Source organism: Prunus mume, linkage group LG4 (genome assembly GCF_029339155.1).
Source record: "Prunus mume cultivar Tortuosa linkage group LG4, ASM2933915v1, whole genome shotgun sequence".
Classification (NCBI taxonomy): domain Eukaryota; kingdom Viridiplantae; phylum Streptophyta; class Magnoliopsida; order Rosales; family Rosaceae; genus Prunus; species Prunus mume.
The window spans coordinates 3,085,266-3,101,508 of record NC_142701.1 but is presented as its reverse complement, the minus strand read 5'-3'; the positions used below and the strand labels follow the sequence as shown (position 1 = coordinate 3,101,508).

At 41.0% G+C, this 16,243-nt stretch overlaps 1 long non-coding RNA gene and 1 pseudogene across 1 annotated transcript; both read left to right on the top strand.

The window, feature by feature from the left end:
- Positions 1-2,543: 2,543 nt before the first annotated feature.
- On the top strand, positions 2,544-3,234 carry LOC148917670 (uncharacterized). The gene is made up of 2 exons (XR_016126264.1): positions 2,544-2,887; positions 3,053-3,234. It is a non-coding gene; the product is annotated as an uncharacterized LOC148917670 (long non-coding RNA).
- Positions 3,235-5,599: 2,365 nt separating this feature from the next.
- Positions 5,600-8,329, top strand: LOC148917669 (uncharacterized; annotated as a pseudogene).
- The last annotated feature ends 7,914 nt before the right edge of the window (positions 8,330-16,243 follow it).

Below are 16,243 nucleotides of genomic sequence, written 5' to 3'. Positions count from 1 at the left end.
AAACTCTTGATAAAAGCATCACGATTGACTTCCTGCGATGTTAACACTTTTGCAACAAAGCCATAAATAAAACCAACAAATTGATCGGATACTGCAAAAGCCCTTATCACCACCCCTACCTTTTCTCAAGTTCTGAGCACAAGTTTTTCTTGAGCGAAGTCCCAATCTCGTCGAGGGTCGATTCCCCAGCCAAAAGTGTAGTTCCCCTCTCCCCTTTACAAGCAGGACCGAAAACAAACAAAAGACAATCTACGTCCGATTTGGAGAAAGACAAAGAGCAAAAAAAAATGTACCGTGGAGAGAGATGCTGCCAAAAACCGAAAAGTCCAAGTCTCAATACAAAATGTGCCAGACACGATACAAAATCGAGAACCACCACCAAATCAAAACGATTAAAACCAAATCAGAGGAGGAAAGGACAAGATCCAAATACCTGATACCAATTTGGAGAGCACTAGGAGAGACTATTTCAAGAAAACGTAGAGGACCAATACTCTTCCAGTGGGAGACAAGGAAGAAACACTAGCCGTCAAGATTCTCCTCGTATAATCGAGAGAGCGACCCAAGAAAAATATCTCAATCTTTGACTCTTTAAATTCTATTTAGCTATATAATTTATCTCACCAAATACATCATTATTTCCAATTCTACATCATAATTCAATCCAATTCAAATCACCAAATATATCCGAAAAGTTTGGAATGCATCACCACTCACGTCTATAGAGATAAGAATTATGAAGGCTAAAGCTTAGAACCAATTGGGCAACCTTCTTTAATTTGTCTCTTGATTTGGATGTTAAAGAATATAAAGTCCAACATCAAAAATATGACAAAGTCAATTACACCATACAATGAATGGACTTTTGTTTTCTTTTTTGTTTAAAGAAGCTATTTGGGTTGTTTTATAACCATTTCATTTTCATTTTTCACATTTTATTTTCTCTATTATGAAAACTGAAGACTGAAAACATGTTTGGTTACAAATTTTATTTTCAGTTAAAAAAAAAATGAAATCTAGTTTTCAAAATCACCCTTATTTTTTTTAATAGTAAATTTAGCTTACCCTTCAAAGTCATTTTTCCTCAACTATAACCCATCTCTTTATTTTTGTTCGAATAAAATCCTGTTATTTCTAAATAAAACTTGACAACTAAGATCCAACTTGGCAAATTACTTAATCAAGCGCATAATCGAATTTAATGTCGGGGAGCATTTTTGCTCACCACTTTAACCAAATATGTTTCCTCACCAACCTTCTTATACCTTGACACATGTCTATACTTTTAACCATAGTTAACTCTTTGATTTTAAATCTTTTAAGCATTTAAAATTAATAGATAAAGTAAAATAATAATTAAATTACATTTAAAAAACAAACTCTCTCTCCTTCTTTCTCTCCACCCACACCCACCCCCTCCCCCAAAAAAACAAGACCCACCCTATCCGCACTAGCCTCGCCGGCATGACCACCAGCTCACATATGTTAGCAGCAACACCAAACAAAGGAACAATACACCTACAACAAAGTTACACCATCATAATGGTGTTACCCATAACTAAATATCGAAGATGAGACCTCCTCAACCAAGTTAAAATGAATATCACCAAACTAAATGGTAGTTAGTTATGTAAAGTACTTATTCAAACTATTGAAAATTAATTATGAAACTATTTAAAAGGGGGTGAAAAACACAACTCATAAAATGTATCTAATTTTTCTTGTGTCTCATTGTATCAGGGGAATGCTAGCAACATTCTTCTCTAACCTTTTCTTTGGACCTTCTCCCTTTTTTGCTTGACATGTGTTATTCTCCTTACACTTAAAACAATATCATTCATATATTATACAAATTAACTTTTGCTTTCCAAGTTTACCCTTATTAAATGTATTCAATTTATCCAAAAAAAATTCACAACTTTCTTACCATCTTGTTAAGTTTTTTTAAACGTCAATTATTTTTTAAAAGAAAATGTTTGTTTTTTTTTCAAAAAAGAGGAAATGTCCCTTTTTTTAAACACAAAGGACTTTTTTTTTTCTATCCCTGTGTGTTATATAAAAATAAATAAATAAATAAATAAAACCGGACATTTCCTCTTAAAAGTAGATATTTTCTTTAAAAAAAAGTAATTGACGTTAGAAAAAAATTAATAAGATGGTAAGAAAGTTGTGAAATTTTTTTGGATAAATTGAATACATTTAATAAGGGTAAACTTGGAAAGCAAAAGTTAGCTTGTATAGTATGTTAATGACATTATTTGAAGTGTAAGGAGAATGACATATGTCAAACAAAAAAGAGAGAAGGTCCAAAGAAGAAGGTTAGAGAGAAGGTTGCTAGGATTCCTCTTGTATCAGAAAAGTGATCACGTGAACTAACATGATTAGATAATACGAAAATTCTACGGTGCACTTGGCACATCCATGCGCCAATAGATATTGACCGTTAGATTTAGGCAAATCAACAACGAGAGATCTACACCATTAAATGATATAACTTGAAAACCTTCTCAACAGGTTGAAGGAAAATCCCCAACCAGTAAAAACTGAGCCCCCTCTTTCACTTCCTTCATCTTCTTCTAGCATCCAGCAAGCAACCACCGACGAGGACAATGATGGCGAGCTTCACCTGCTCTTTACTCCCTCTCTTGTTCTCTCCTTCGCTAGCTAGCGCTTTGAAAATTTCCCTCTTTTGCCTCATCTTCTTGGCTAGCCCTCTCAAAACTCTCTCTCTCTCTCTCTCTCTCTCTCGCTCTCTCTCTCTCTTGTGTCAAGGCTACGTCTCTGGGTTCATTCTACTTCTCTCATACCAAAACCCCCAAATCCCCAACATAAAACCCTAACCTTAGACACATAAATTCCTTTCCAAAACTGAAATTCATTACAAAAGGTAAGATTTTATCAATGTCATCACTATTTCTGTCATTTATGGCTGCAATTTATGGGTCATTGACGGTTTTAATGTTAGATCTAGTGCCTATTTGTGTTAGAACTGAGTTGTTTTTTTTGGGTGGGTGATGGAGATTGAAACTAATTTTTATTCGATGTTTTCCAGACCTATAATGGCAAGGTCATGGCGCATGCTCTACCGTATCTCGTTCTTGGTGTGTATTCTTTCATGGTTTTATTTGTTAAAAATTATAGTGTTGTTGAGTTCATATATCTTGACAATTATTAGCTTGATGACCATCTTTATTTTTCTTTTAAAAGATTAATGTGAATTCTTTTCTTGTGTCAGCTTTCATTTCATATTTTAGAGTTTTTATCACTTTTCAATCTTTTCTTTTTATACGATTACATTTTTCCTTTGTATAAAGTAATTAGTGTTTTTAACATGTAAATTTTTTAGCTATGTTGTTTAGTGTAGGAGAAGCTGCATAATTGTTGAAGCTGCCATTATGGTTTTGTTGTAAAAATTTCAAGGTTAAGGCAATTCAATTTTAGTTATGCCTTAATGACTTTTATTGTATATTAAATTTCATAGTTGGTCATTTCATATTAATATTCTTTCAATAATAAATAGCCACATTTGTATGAAAATTTGATCATATTTGCACTTTAGTCTCTTAGGAAAATGGAAAGAGAAAAAAAGTAAGTCTTAAAGGAGAAAAAATGATTAGAAAGAGATTCAAATTTTCTGTAAGTCCAATTTAATGGCTGTGTTGAAATTATATAAAGACTGTAGGGAACTTTTTCCTCCAGTAGCTGCAAATGGGCGGCTGCTATAAAAAGGGGTGATGAAATTGTCCCCTTTGCCTGAGTTTGAAAATTAAGCCCTAAAATACCTCGAAAGGGCAGTAGAGCCTTAGGAAGTATTTTGGTTACCTTCACCAACCAAAATAATGGCAACTTACAGATAATTTATGCATGCTTACAGATAAAATTTTAAGCTTGGCATGAGAGGCATATGGCATGGGAGAAAAAGCAGCATGAGTTTAGCACTAAAAGGAAATTTAGGCTTTCTTAGAGGGAAAAAGGGAAGTGTTAAGGTGAGAAAAGAGAGATTTTGTAGGAGATTTGGCTAGGAAGAGAGAAATGAAGAACAATGCTCTTCTGGCAGCTTGACATATACTCTGTTTGCCAGAAGAGAAGAATGGAGAAGATGGTGAGCAGTGCACGAGACTGCTGGGTTTTGCAAGTTAGAGAGAAAGTTTGCTCTCCAGGCGTGGGTTGTTTTTGTTGGGTAGAAGAGGCCTCATTTTATAGGCGCTGGAAATCATCCCTTCCCAAGAAACCCTAATGGTTTCTACCCATTTTGGCTAAGCTTAACCCTTCCTTTCTCTTTTCCTCCCCTGGCTTTTTCTATCTTGGTGAAATTTCCTCTGTTTATTAGCACAAAATCAGGAACTTTGGGAGCTCAAGGCCCCATTTTCCCGCAGCTGTCTTGGTGATGATTTCCATTCCCAGCCATTTCTTTTATTGATTTCTTCTCTCTTTTCCATGGCCAAGTCTGATGGGAAAAGGAGTTGGGAAATATATGCTGGTTCGAAAGGTGTTTCTGGCAGCTCGCAGGCTAATATTCTTTGGTTTCTTGAATGTTTCTTGCTTGGAACTTGCTCCCCCCATGTCTGAAGGTTTTGTTTAATGAACCTGTAGACCTTCTCTACGTGGCTTCTATTTTTCCAGCAAAGGGCTGAGGCTTTTGTGGGCTTATTGTGAAGCTTTGTATGGGCCAAGGTAGTTCATTAAATAAGTGGGCTATTTTGTTAAATATTGGGCTTTTGAGTCAATAGGCTATTTGGGGTATTTGGGTTATTTGGGCTATTTGGGCTATTTCTTTTCCTCTTGTGCTCACCCACATGTTTGAGCCTAAGAAATGAGTTTGAGTCTCGAGGCTCCCAAGTAACCCGAGACTTTCCATTTCTCGGCTCATCAATGGGCCTCATGTTGATTTATTACCATCCATACCACAACCCACTCAAGCAAGCCCCGGGCATTCGAGTGGCTTGGGCCCACTTAGGCTTGTAGCGTGGTTGGGTGTATAATAATGATTTCTGCTTGGCATGTCGCTTGGCATGGCACATCGCTTGACATGCTTTTTATTATGCTTGATGGGATAATTAGCATGGATTTGCAGGGCCGATATATTCTAGCATGACGAATTATTTATTTAGTATGGCATGTGGATTTGCAGCCATTCATGTGGCGGGTTTTTGTGTATTCCGCTTTACGCCTTTCCTTGATAGAGTGTCATTTTGGGCCGATAATTTATTTGGGCACGACCGTGGATTTTTTGGGCCTCAACAAAGACAATATCTAGTTTGAGGTTTCTTGTTTGCGGATGTGGGGACGGACCCACAGTGGGGTCAAACGACCCTATGGACTCCATAAAAGCAAGGCAGAAGGTCCCTCTGAATGGGTGTGTGACCCCATGAATGGTCTGAAGGAGGAGTTCTGACACTGAGGAAGAAGAAGTCTGAATAGGGGTTTTGTTTTTTTAATAAAGAAGCTGGCCAAAACGGCGTCATTTTTGCCCACTTCTAATTTTATTTTATTTTAAACAGGTTGGCCAAAACAACGCTCATTTTGGACTAGCCAGTAATTTTTTTAAAAGCGCTCTAGCTAAAACAGCATCTTTTGGTCCAGTCTTTAAAAAAAAAAAAAAAGAATAGATTGTATAATTGAAACAGACCCTCCCTCCTGATTTTTCAACTCCAAAACCCCCATTTCCTAAACCCTCAAACCTAAATCCTCAATCTCCACCCCCCACAAACCTTTAACCCTCTCCCCCACCAAGCCTTTAAGCCCCAACTCCTCCATTGCCACCTTTGCCAATAGCGCCACCGCTTCCACCACCTTACAATTCAAAGTAAATTCTAACTCTAAACCTAAATTACTTGAATTGAAATTGAATTTATGATTGTATTATATTTCTTTGATTTATTGGATGTTTCATTTATGAATTTTTTGTGGTTAATTGTTATAAATTTGGTGTTCTCTTTAATTGATTTTAGTTATTATTTTGATTAATTTATGTAGAATTATGGAAAGATTTTTTAAGAGAACGTCACCATTGGGTAGTTCAGATAGTGTGGGTAGTTCAAGAACTTCAAGTTCATGACAAAGTGAGTTAGATGAGGTTTTGGCTAATCTTCCGGCAGACCAGGGACTAAGAATTCGTATGATTGAGTATGATACTAATATTAGAGATGAGGTTCGAAGAGCATATCTATAAAAAGGACCTTGTCAACCTAGAGGTCATTCTTTCCCACAAAGTAATATCTCAGAAATTAATCGACGATTCATTCCCCAATGGTTTGATGAATTTGATGGGTTGGAGTATAGTGTATCTAAAGATGTTGAATTTTGTCTTTATTGCGATCTCTTTAAATCCAATTTTGAACAAGTGGGTAGTGAAACCTTCACTGGAGCAGGGTTTAAGAATTGGAAGAAAGGGAGAGAAAGAATGAAGGTGCATGTTAGACCGGTTGGTAGTGTTCATAATAAAGCTTGAGAAGCTGCTACAAATTTGATGAATCAAAATACACATATTGAAACAGCTGTGAGCAAACACTCCAAACAAGCTCGTATGACATATCGAAGATGCTTAATTGCATCAATCAAGTGCACTAAGTTTCTATTGAGAGAAGGTCTTTCTTTTCGTGGAAATGATGAAAGTGTCACTTTAAGCAATAGAGGAAATTACTTGGAGCTATTGCAATTCCTTGTAGACAATGATGAGAAAGTTAAAGAAGTTGTGTTGGAAAATGCTGTGGAGAATCTCAAGTTAGTAGCTCCAAAGATTCAAAAATATATTGTCAATGCATGTGCTGGAGAAACACTTGATGTTATCATGAGTGGTTTAAAAGATAGATTTTTTTTTCTATATTGGTGGATGAAGCATGTGATATTTCTGTGAAAGAGCAAATGGCTATGGTGTTGCGTAATGTAGACAACAAAGGGCATGTAATTGAAAGGTTTGTAGGGGTTCAACATGTTACCGACACCACTTCAAGTACACTAAAGGATGCCATTGACATGTTCTTTTCTTCCAACGGTTTGAGCTTTTCCAAGTTACAAGGACAAGGTTATGATGGAGCTAGCAATATGAGAGGTGAGTTGAATGGCCTTAAAACAAAGATTTTGAGAGAACAACCTTGTGCATAATATGTTCATTGCTTTGCTCATCAACTTCAACTAGCACTTGTTGCCAAAACAAAGAAGAATATTGATATTGCCTCTTTCTTCACAACCACTAATAGTGTGGTTAACCATGTTGGAGCATCTTGTAAGCGGCGTGATACACTTAGAGCACAACTCCAAGAAGAGCTTGTGATAGCTTTTGAAAATGATTGTCTTATAACGGGGCGAGGTTTGCATCAAGAAACAAGTCTCAAACGTGCTGGTGAAGCTCACATTACGGTACCATTATTAGCATCATTTCTATGTTTTCATATGTGATTCATGTGCTTCAAATGATTATTGATGATAATCCCAATGATAGTGTTGGTGAAGCAAATAAGATTCAAAGGGAAATGCCTTTTCAGTTTGTGTTTCACCTATTCTTAAAAGCTATATTGGGACTCAAAAATGATGTGTCACAAGCATTGCAAAAGAAAGATCAAGAAGAATGCAATGGCTTTGGTGAAATCATGCAAGGAAAAGCTACATTGGATGAGGAATAATGGGTTTGATGCATTGGTTGAAGAGGTGTCTTCATTTTGTGACGAACATCATATTGATGTTCCTAACATGAATGAGGCATTTCTACTTCCAAGGAGGTCAAGGCGTAATGCTCCAATAAAGACAAATCATCATCATTATCGTGTGGAGCTCTTTATTTATGTCATTGATGAGCAACTTACGGAGTTAGATGATCTTTTTAATGAGGTAAATACTGAGTTGCTTATTTGTTTGGAATGTTTGAGTCCGAATGATTCATTTGTAGCCTTCAATAAACAAAAGCTACTTCGTCTTGCTCAATTTTATCCTCAAGACTTTTCCGATGGGGATCTTTTGGCACTTGAAGATCAACTTGAGCTTTATATTCATTATGTGCGTTCAAGTGGTGATTTCTCTGACTTGGGAGATAAGAATGCATCGAGCATTCAATTATGTGTATTTGCTTATTACATTGACTCTAGTTTTACCGGTTGCTACTGCTTTAGTTGAGAGGGCATTTTCGGCCATGAATATTATCAAAGGTCCACTTTGGAACAAAATGGGAGATCAATGGTTGAGTGATAGCTTACTTGTTTACGTTGAGAAGCATGTTTTTGATTGTATTGAAAATGAAGCTATAATGCTACGTTTTCAAAATATGAAACCTCGTCCTAGCCAATTGTAATTTGTAATGTTGTTTTTTACATGAATTATGAATGAATGTACTGTAGTTTCATTTTCAATGTTATTTTAATCTTTAAAAAAGAAAATTGAACTTTACACTATGACCCTATGGGAGCAAATATTTTCGTCTCCAATCAGGGCACGCAATGTAGAAAAGAAGATTATCTCTTAAATTAATTAATTGAACCAGTTTATCTGGCTAATTAATTATTTGAGATAAATATCTTAATTAATGAGATATTATCTTTATTTAATAAGATAATACCATTAATTTAGATATTATTCTAATAAAGAGAAGATAATATCATTAATTAAGATATTATATTCATAAAAAAATATAATATCATTTAATTCAGATATTATCTTCAATAAAGAGAAGATAATATCATTAAATTAGATATTATCTAAGTCCGACTTGATCCCTACAAATTTGGATAGAGAATAAACTCAGCATATTCTCTACGAAACCCTAGCCCCGAGGCTCATATAAATAGATGACTTCATTCATCATTCAAGGTACATCTAAACCTACTCCTACACCCTAGCACCGAGGCTCATATAAATAGATGACTTCATTCATCATTCAAGGTACATCTAAACCTACCTAGAAAAATACCCGAAGCTCTCTCTCCCTCTCCACTCTCCATATTTTCTCCACACGGCTCCGGCCACCACACACGGCTCCGGTTACCCTGTTCACACCATACATACAACTCCGTACCCTTTGCTTAGCTATTGTTTTCCTATAAACACTCGAGCTAACTTAGGCATCGGATGGCCTTTGGCCAACACCCCCTAGGTGTGGTCTATTTACAGGAAACGAGGAAGAGAGAGATGGAAGATCGAAGGTTGAAGGATCTAAAATCGAATATTCTCCCACGAGAATATTTGCAAAAACATTTGGTGCTTTCATTGAGACCACGAGTTATACTCAACGCGTGCTCAAGGAAAACATTCTCCTGTTTTTCAATCCACCGAAGCCTTCCAAACAACCATGGTTGGAAGCAAATGCCTTAGGAGCAAAACCGCCTCGATGGCTCAATCTGTGACGGCGCAAAGCCACTCCACCCATGATCCCGCGATCAACATGGTGGCACCACCACCTCTCACCACCGTGCTACCTACCGAGCTCGCAGCTAAGACCACCGCACCGGCCACCGCCGCCAAAGATGGTGGAACCTCCCATCAAGGTGGGCTCACTATCACCGGCGACTTTGGCCCAATCTTGGAGCAACTTCAAGCATTCCCTCCATTGCCTCCACGCTCGATGCACGCTCCCACGTACACATCCAATGAAACCCTAGCCCGTGTGCAATTGGGCTCCACACATTTCTCTCCTCCCGATCCACAAAGTCAAGTAGACCTTAATATGAGAGTTGACCAGCTAACTCAGAGAATGGACGACCAAACCAATCTGATGAGGCAGCACCTCAACCAAATAAATTGGTTCAAAAGGTTGGCCTTGGACAACCGGGCGAAGAGAGGAGGGATGAACGTGCCGATAGGCGGTCGATGGGTACCAAGTAGGTCGAACAGGAGTAAGCAGACAAGGAGATGGACAATAGCGTGATCAACTTGCCGGCATGTCACAAGCATCTGCAAGCCACACACAAAGCAACGTGCGAGAAAGGCTCGATCCACGACTTGACGTCCTCGCTCGCCTAGGGCCGCAGGGAAATGTTCATGAAAGGCTAGGCTTCTAGGAGTTCAAAGCGACAATTGCCGTAATGAGGATTATGAAGAGAGGCGCCCACCGCTGGTCATGAAAGGCTAGGCCCCGTGGAGGGCGCCAACTCGTAACGCTCACAATGAGGACCGTGAAGAAAGGCACCGCCTTGCCCGCTCTCGGAGAACTAATTCGCCGCCAAGCTATAGAAAATCCCTCGCAAGTGCAGTCCACCAACACGCCGCCTAGGCAGCGCAGTGAAAAGGTTAACCCTTGCAAATCGACAAGGAAGTTACTCACCCGCCCAAATCGTAAAGGTCGTCAACGTGACCGCCACCATGTGTGCAGAAGACGTCGAGAAGCTTGTGAACAACCGACTTCTAGACTTAAAGATTGGCAGAAATTTCGAAGATGCACTATGCATGGAGGTAGATCAAGCAAACTCGTCACCTTTCACCCCCGAAATCGAGTAGGCTGCTCCCCCGAAATGATTCTCAATGCCCTCTTTCACATGCTTCAAAGGGGATTCCGATCCTGAAAGCCATCTGAAGCATTTCAAGAGCCTTATGATCCTCTACAAAGCCGAAGACATGCTTATGTGCAAGGTGTTTCAATGACTTTGTGAGGAGCAGCTCAGGACTAGTTCCGCACCCTGCCATCCAGGTCGATCAGCAGCTTCAAGGAGCTTGCTTATGTCTTCACTAAAGAATACACTTCTTATCGGATGATCAAGAAGAACCCTGATCATCTGTTCAACCTGCGCAAGAAGCCCGACCAATCCATTTGAGATTACATCAAGAGGTTCAAAGCAGAAAAGGCCAACATCGTAGGGTGCGATGACCAAATCGCATTCTCCGCATTCAAGAAAGATCTTCCAGCAGAACACAACTTATATCGCAAGCTGACTATCACTCCCGGCCGGACTCTGGCAGAGGTCTTCTCGACCACGGGCGCTATGCGCTCGGGATGACGATCGAATCGCCGCGAACAAGTCCACGAGCAGGAAGACCGGCCAACCAAACGGGCAGACCAAAGAAGCGACAAGCTTGGCAGCAAAGACAAAGACAAATGCAAGTCGCGCACACAAGGAGAAGCCATGACAAAAGAGAACTACACCAAGTTCTCCATCCCTATTTATCAAATTTTAGCCCAAGTGAGGACAAACCTTGGGTTAAAAGACCGCTACCTTTAAAAGGAGATCCGGATAGGAGGGATACTAGAAAGTATTTTTCCTTCCATGCAACACACAGGCACAATACGAATAATTGCTTTGCTTGGAAAGCACACCTCGAAGAATTTGTGAGAGAAGGTCAGCACACGAGTTCATCGCGAAGTAGGCCATCCAGCAGATAGAAGACCACGATACTGCCAAGGAGCCACCCAAGAAGGTCGTAAGGATTGATACAATCCTAGCCGATTCCAAGGAGTCCGGATTGACCAACAAAGAAAAGAAGAGAAAGATTAAGCAAGCCACTATGATCTCCCGGTCTCCACTAATCTCCCACGCGAAGGACGATCCCATGATCGCTTCCAAAAGAACGATCAATCGGCCTTGATCAACCATCCATGCAGACGAGGCCAGTGCAGCCAACATCCTAGAATAAGCGGTCATCCAACAAATGGGCTTAGAGACAAAGATCAATAAATCAACCAAGTCGTTGACTGGCTTCAATGGCGCAACAACGGTTACCGTGGGCACAATAGATCTCGACGTCTACTCCCCACCAGTAATCAGCTCACAAACGTTCATGGTCATTGATGAAATCTCACCTTACAATGGCATTTTGGGCAGACCATGGATCAGCAAGATCAACGCCATCACCTCTGCCACACATCAGAAGATTCGCTACCCAATCCACGGGGTGGTATCACCATATCAACAGTGATCAAGCAATGGCGAGGAAATGCTCAGCTCAATGGTTGAAGAAAGGCAAGCAAACACAGTTCCTCCTTGTGAATCAGGCATATCTAAAGGGAGTAGAACAAGCATATGAGAAAGTAGATCCCGTTCCTAACGGTCGAGCAGACCAAAAATGAAAGGGAATAATTACTCCCCAATAGCAATCAAAGAATTAGGACCAAGTTGAGGGAATCCGTCCGAAGGTCTCTCCTAAAGAAGGATAAAAGCTCGATGAGGACGTTGAGCTAATATCCCTTGATCCTAACAAGCCAGGAGGAAAAGGCACAGCTCGCAGCCTTCCTTCATAACAACAAAGACGTATTTGCAAGGCCACCATCCAACATGCCTAGCATCGATCAACAGATCATCTGCCATCGTCTATACGTCAACCTAGCTATCAAGCCTGTTGCGTAGAAGAGACACAACTTCTCCCCCAAGCGGGTTGCCATCATTGAAGTCGAGATCAACAAGCTTCTAGTTGCCAGTTTCAATGAAGAAGTGTCCTACGCAGAATGGTTGGCGAACATCGTTCTAGTAGCAGAGAAAGAAAAAGGTTTGTTGAGAGTGTGCGTCAACTACACCGACCTCAACAAGGCATGCCCTAAAGACAAATTTCCACTGCCTAGAATTGATCAGCTCATCTATTCAACTTCCTGCAACCGATTGCTAAGGTTCATGGATGCCTACTCCGGCTACAACCAAATCATGATGCATGAAGACGACAAGGCAAAGACCTCTTTCATCATCAAAAGAGGTACATACTGCTACAAAGTCATCCAAATCAAATCAAGGCTATACTCAACATGAAGTCACCTGCCACAACAAGGGAGATACAAAGTCTAACGGGTAGGGCGATAGCTCTTAACCGATTCCTCTCAAGATCTACCGACAAGTGCAGACCATTTTTCAAAGCCTTGAAGAAGGGACACAAAGACAAGTGGGATGATGAGTGCGAAGTAGCTTTTCAAAACTTGAAAACCTACCTCACTTCACCTCTCTTACTCTCAAAATGGATACCAGGCGAAGACTTGTACATCTACAGCGGTGCCGACTCAGTGCTCATTTCGGCCTTCATCCGAGAAGAGCTGGGGCACAACATCCAGTATTCTACACTTCAAAAGCTCTCCTTGATGCAGAGACTCGCTATCCGAAAATGGAGAATATTATTTTTTTTCGCTTGTCATTTCTGCAAGAAAACTAAGGCCCTACTATTAAGCACACCGGATAATTGTCATGACAGAATTTCCCTTGAAATCAATCCTCCACAGCCTCGACGCTTCTTAGCTACTCATGAAATGGGCTATCGAACGCAGTCAATACAACCTCCTCTATCGGTCGAAGACTGCTATAAAAGCCCAAGCTTTAGCAGATTTTGTTGTAAAGCAACACGAAGAAGAGAAGATGGTCACGAAAAGCGAGACGACACCTCCCCCACCGATTCGAACCTACCTAACGACATGTGGCAATTGTATGTAGACGAAGCATCAAATCACAAAGGAGCGGGGGCAAGCGTCGTTATAATCACCCCATACGGAACTTTGTTGGAACAAGCTATCACACTAGGCTTTTCTGCTTTAAACAACGAGGCAGAATTTGAGGCATTGCTTGCAGGATTGCGCCTAGCAAAAGAACTATAAATCAAGAGATTGGCCATCTTCTCAGACTCCCAACTGATCATGAATCAAGCCTCAGGAGAGTACATGAAAAAACATCCAAGAATGGTCCAGTACCTCGACAAAGTCCAAGGACTTTTGAAAGAATTCCATACTTTCACCATCCAACAAGTTCCACGGGCTGAGAATACTCATGCAAATGCATTGGCGAGCCTAAGATCAGCACTGGACATCCAATTCAGAAGCATCGAAGAAATATAGCCAATCGACTCAATGCAGATTGATGAAGACCCCAACTGGCAATACCCCATCATCGACTACTTAATGAATGAAAATCTGCCAATGGATATGTCCGAAGCTAGTAAGGTCCAACAGAAAGCCGCGAGATATTACTTTCAAGGCGACAAGTTCATTCACAGATCATACTCCGACCCTCATCTCACTTGCATAAAATACCCTCAAACACATGAGGTCCTTTGCAATTCACTATGGCGAGTGTGGCAACCATTCTGGGGGCAGATCACTCGCCCAAAGGGCTTTAAGCGTGGGCTATTTCGGCCTACTATGCACCATGACTCCACTGAGTATGTCAAAAGATGTGATCGCTGCCAACGATACAAATCGAGTTCCTAATTTGCCTGCCAAAATCTACCATCCGCAGAACAGTCCATGGCCTTTCATGCAATGGGTCATCGACTTAGTAGGCCTCATGCCGATGACACCAGTCAAAAAAGAAATGATGATCGTTGCCACTGGTTACTTTATTAGATGAATCGAGGCCAAAGCTCTATCCTCTACTAAAAAAGCCGATGTGGAATGATTTATCTAGAGAAACATTATATGCCGATTTGGCTGCCTACAATCGCTAGTTACCGACAATGGCTCACAATTCATCGGCAAGCAAATCACCGCCTTCTTCAAAAAGTATAGCATCAAGCAGCATCTCTCTACCCCGAGATATCCTCAAGGCAACGGCCAGGCCGATGCATCCAATAAATTAATATTGGACTGTCTCAAGAAGAGATTAGAAGGTGCCGAAGGAAAATGGGTACATGAGCTTCCAGTCTGTGGGCTTATCGAACCTGGCGAAGATCAGTGGCGATACCCCATTTTCCTCGCCTATGGCCAAGCGATCATTCCTCCTTACGTCATCCCCTCTATAGGCATTGAAGTGGGCGTGTGAGCAGAACTCGAGCAAATGAGACTCAACCTCGACTTACTTAAAGGCAGGCGCGAGAAGGCCATTGTTCGAGACACCTCCTATCAATAGCAGTTGAAGCCTTGTGCTAAGAAATGCCTTCATCACTGCACAAAGACAAGGGTCTAAAAAGATGAAACCCAATTGGGAAGGCCCTTACGTAATCAGCCGGGGGCAGAGGAAGCTATCGCTTGACACCATGGAAGAGAAGGAGATTCCGCGACGGTGGAATTCCTGCCACCTCAAAGATACTATCCGTGATGCTTCCTCCTACCCACTCGGTCTCGGCGGATGTGAGCATCGCACATTTTTAAAGAAAAAAGCAACTACTATAAATCCAGAATGTGCCATAACAAAAGAAGGTTGCCCATAAGCAGCGTCCTTCGAGAGCGAGCGGCGACTAAAAGGGTCTTTCAAGAGATGCAACCTACAAAGAAGCGTCCTAAGGGAGATGCATAGTGCGCCAAAAATTTCCTAAGGGAAGTATCCAGGTTCCTATCCGTTTCCAAGAGGGGCAGGATAGCCATATAGTTGCCCATAAAAAGCGTCCCAAGGAGGCGCGGCGGCGACCATAAGCATCCTTCGAGGACACGATCCAGTAAGCGAGTCCTAAGGAAGGCGCGAGGTGCGTTAGGAATTTCTTAAAAGGGGTCACCATGCTTCTGTCGGAGATATCCAGGTTCCTATCCTTTTCCTAAGGGAGGCAGGATAGCCAAAGCGATTGCCCATAAGCGGCGTCCTAAGGGAGACGCAGAGCGACGACGAAGCATATTCGGGAGACAAAGCCCATAGCGATATTCTAATGGGGCTGCGAGGTGCGCCAGAATTTCCTAAAGGAGGTATCCAGGTTCCTATCCGTTTCTTAAGGGGGGCAGGATAGTCATATAGTTTTCCATACGTAGCATCTTAAGGGAGATGCAGGGCAACAACCAAAAGCGTCTTAAGCGTTTTCTAGAAAATGGAGAAAACACCCGGAGTCTCTCAAGAGGGACCCTGGCTTTTGCCAAAATCCTAAGGGAAATATACAGCCAAGACACTAGCCGGTTACTCAAGTAGTTCACAAGACAATATGCAAATTGAAGTTGAAAAACAAAGACTGAAATTTCCATAGCAAAGGCCAAGTTCAAACAAAAAGAAGATGGTCAAAAAGGACCAATTATTCTAAACAAAAAGTAGACTAGAAAAGCTGAAAAGATATGAAGGATTCTTCATCTACTCCGAAACGCCAGCAGAGATCCCTAATCTGCAGCCTCTTGGTGTCCACCGATTAGCCACGCTCTCAATAGCTCTGCACGTCTGATCTATGATGTCTGCCACCACCTTATCGGTTGCATCCTCCTCTGCTTCATCATCTTCGACTACCACCTTTTTCGGCCACTTGCTCTTTAGCTCCTTCGATGTTCACAGCATTAGCCTCATTCCTTTCCACAGAGGGCAAGTTAAGGTAGAGCACATTGATGTCTTCATCTCCAATGGCATAGAAAGGATCATGTCCATTTGTGCAGTCCAAGTAGCTTAACTTGTACGCATCCATGGCAACTTCGGACTGAGATTCTTTAGTAGACTCCTGATATGCGTGAAAT